Source organism: Grammomys surdaster, unplaced genomic scaffold (assembly GCF_004785775.1).
Source record: "Grammomys surdaster isolate TR1022 unplaced genomic scaffold, NIH_TR_1.0 362, whole genome shotgun sequence".
NCBI lineage: Eukaryota > Metazoa > Chordata > Mammalia > Rodentia > Muridae > Grammomys > Grammomys surdaster.
The window spans coordinates 1,363,586-1,367,410 of record NW_021604781.1 but is presented as its reverse complement, the minus strand read 5'-3'; the positions used below and the strand labels follow the sequence as shown (position 1 = coordinate 1,367,410).

The 3,825-nt window shown below is 47.2% G+C and overlaps 1 long non-coding RNA gene across 1 annotated transcript; it reads left to right on the top strand.

The window, feature by feature from the left end:
- Positions 1 to 424: 424 nt before the first annotated feature.
- On the top strand, positions 425 to 3,590 carry LOC114631386. The gene is made up of 3 exons (XR_003712950.1): positions 425 to 523; positions 2,965 to 3,149; positions 3,536 to 3,590. It is a non-coding gene; the product is annotated as an uncharacterized LOC114631386 (long non-coding RNA).
- The last annotated feature ends 235 nt before the right edge of the window (positions 3,591 to 3,825 follow it).

Below are 3,825 nucleotides of genomic sequence, written 5' to 3'. Positions count from 1 at the left end.
TAGGTGGACTGTACATAAGAACCTTCTCCCTGGCTCAGGATGTGAGCAAATGAGAACCCCCACAGGTCATTGACAGGCAGACAGAGGGCCGGTAAGGAAGGGAAATGAGAAGAAGTCAGGAGAGGAAGGGAGTAGAGCTGTGGTGACTAATCTTGCTTGTCATTCGGAGTTGGGCACTCCTGAGAGAGATTTTCTTGATCAGATTTTCTGAAGCAGGGAGACCCATCCTAAATGTGGGAGGCAGCTTCTGGTGGCAGCCCACGTAAAAGTCCCTAGAGGTGGTGGTGGGGAGTTTACTTTTTTGCCTGCTTACCTTCACTCTTGCTGGCAGGTTTATCTCTTCTGCTGCTGCAGCATACCTTCCACAATACTAGAGTAAGCTTCTGGATTCCAATGCAGACTGAAGCTCTCCAAGAAGCCTCCAGGCCTTTGGTGTCAGACTGTGACTGATGACACAAGCAGTCTCGTGGACTGAACAACCACAGTGGGAGACAAACGTTGGACTACGAGGTCCACATATCCTGTAAGCCACTCTAACACATCCTTTTTTAATATGTGTATTCGTTCTCTCAGTTCTGTCCCTTTAGACATCCTGTCTAATAAGATGAGGAAGGAAAGGAGAGGAAGGGGAGAGAAAGGAAGGGGAGGGAATGGTCACTAAGAATTTGTTGTCTGGAGAGATGTCTTAGCCAGTAGCATATCCATCATGCAAACACAAGGTGCTGATTGGATCCCTACCAATCACCTGAAAAGCCAGGTACGGCAGCTTGTGTCTGTTTACTGCAGCGTTGGTTGGGCAGAGACAGGTGGCGTCCTGGAGCTCGCTGGCCAGCCTATTTAGTTAAACCGTTAAGATCTAGGCTCGGTGAGAGACCTTGTCTCAAAAAACACCATGGAGAGCTATCAAGGACAGTAAACATTAACCTCTGACTTCTATGTGTATCACACACACACACACACACACACACACACACACACACACACGGTCGAGGGAAACAAGGCTGATGACCATTTTAAAAATAAGCCCCTGACTTACTTTCCATGTATAAAGAGCCTCTTCATCTCTAGTTTACAGATTGTGATATTGACATCCAGGGAGGGTAGGTGACTTGTCCAAATCCTCCAAAGTAATTGAGTGTGGGAGTGTCTGGCTCCAAGGCTGTGTTTTCTTTACTGTGTCACGTTGCCAAGTGACCATGGAAATGTTGCTATCAGAACCGACTTGGCGGGGAAGGTTCGGGAAGCTGCTGTGGTATTCTGTTTACATGTTTATCTGCTTATTCTCCTCAGTGTCTCTGCAGGGGTGCTGGATCGCCTCATCCCCTGGGTGTCTCGGGGTGTTTCTGTGTGATGATGGATACCACATGCCCATGTGGACACAAAATGTTGGGGATGCCATTCTGCAGCATCCCCCACAGACATGAGCAGGTCACAGGGTGCCTTGGGCTGTCCGGTTCCTTCAGGGTAGCTGGATCCTGCAGGGGATCAGAGCCCTGGCCAACTCTGTCCTGGTTGAACATTCCTTCCGCTCCTGTTCTGATGCCTGGCTGCAACAGACGGTGGCTGCTCCGTGTTCAATTTGTGGACAGCCAGGAATTTCTGGTGGGCCCACCACACACCAGTCGGCAGGCAGCCCTGTGATGTGGCCAGGACCTCAACAGGTCAGGTCTGAGATTCTTTCCTTTTGCTCTGGGGCAACTACTGGCCATTCTGTCTCCCCAGGCGCCTTTCTAGAGCACCAGTGTCTATCTCCTTTGTGCTTTATTCTCTTTCTAATTGAGCTGAAGACCATGTATCTCTGCTCCTCTCTCTCTCTCTCTCTCTCTCTCACACACACACACACACACACACACACACACACACACACCACCGATCTCGTACATATTTGCTGACTGAATAAGCAAACACTAGCTTCTTTAGTTGAAGTAAGGAATCTCCCCAGGGGCATGCTTATCAAGCTGCTTAGATCTGGGTCACTAGAGGTTGGGGACACTTCAGGCCTGTGGACAGAACTTCGTGAGCATGAATACAGAGAAGGAAACAATTGCTTGAAAGAATGTGAACGAGAAGAGCAGAGCATCCAAAGAGGCTACAGAGCCCAACATTCACATACAGACAAACAAAATGACGCAGATTCTCTAGAGCAGTGGTTCTCAACCTGTCCAATGCTGCGACCATGAATACAGTTCCTCATGTTGGGGTGACCCCCAACCAAAAATTATCTTCTTGCTTCTTCATAAGCGTAAGTTTGCTACTGTTATAAACCGTTGTGTAAATATCTGATATGCAGGATATCTGAGCTATGACGCCCACAGAGGGGCTCGGCCCGCAGGTTGAGAGCCATTGATCTAGACTTGCTATAGGATAAAGCGTTGCTCTATTTCCTAGCAAAGTTTAATACTGCTCCAAATGTATTTGATGGAGATAAAGAAACACAAAATGAATTTTAACTTTTAATATACCACACTGGAGAGGAGAGGAAAGCCAATGATTACAGAGAATGAGACAGTTAGACCTTTTGTTACTGTGACAGAATGCCTAACAGAAGGAAGGAGAGAGGAAGGAACAGGGAGGAAGGAGAGAGGGGGGAAGGAAGGAGGGAGGAAGGAGAGAAGGAGAAAAGAGAAAAGAGGAAGGGGAGAGGGAGGAAGGAAGGAGGAAGGTAGGAGGGAGGAAAGAAGGAGGAAAGAAGAGGGGAAGGAGGAAGGAAGGTAGGAAGGAAGGAGGGAGGAAGAGGGAGGGGGAGAGAGGGAGGGAGGGAAAGGAGGAAGGAAGAGGAAAGGAGGAAAGAAATAGGAAGAAGGGAAAGAGAGAAGAAGGGGAGGAAGGGAGAAGGAAGAAGGAAAGGGGAAAAGAACAAAGGAGGGAAGGAATGGAGGAAGGAGGAAAGGAAGAGGAAGGAAGGAGGAAGGAAGGAGGAAGGAAGGAATAGTGGATTTTGGCTCCGGATTGCACATGTTTCAGTCTACAGGGCTGTGTGCATGAATCTGCACCAGTGAGAACATGTGGCAGAGAATGCTGCCCTCATGGCAGACAGGACGCACAGAGCTTACCAGACAAGACAGGGACCAGGCCACCAGAGGCCCACTTCCTCCTGCTGGTCCCCCTAGCAGAGTTTCCACTTCCTCAGTCTTGCTGCGGAGAAGGAGGTGAGCTCAGCCCTGAGTGGCTCCATGTACTTGATGCCAAGCAGATTATCCAGACCACAGCAGGAGGGGGGTTCTGGGGGTTTGTAAAATTTAACAACTAATCAGATGATTAATCCACTGATGGAGTCAGAGAACAGTCACTTTCCCCCAAGCTGATTAGCTGGCAGCCCAGCCCCTAGTGGTTAACATTTCATACTCAAGCGACCTACGTACCGTGGACTGTTTTATGTTATCTCCTGTCAACTCAGTAAAAGATTCTTGTTAGTTAGCCTCATTTTAATTGCAAAGAAATGGAGTCTCAAAGAAAACTGAATAATTGCCCAGTATCACTGCCTTGTGAATTCTGATGTGCTGTGTTTCTAAGAACCTGGCCTGTCCTATTTTAGGGCTTTCCCTTTGATTTTACCATGAAGTGAAGCTCTCCCCAAAGATCCCAACTCCTCCATTGTCCTCATCAGCTGCGTGTGTGAAATGCTGCTGCAGCGTGGGTAAGGTTCATATGTGTCTTCTGGTGGTGACAGATGTCAAGTATATGTATGTATGTGTGTGTGTATATATATCTTATGTAACATCATACAATATCAAATAATTATACCAATGTATTAAATACATTTAAATATATATTATTATAGAATATATTCATTATATAATATGTTCATTATACTATTATACTTAT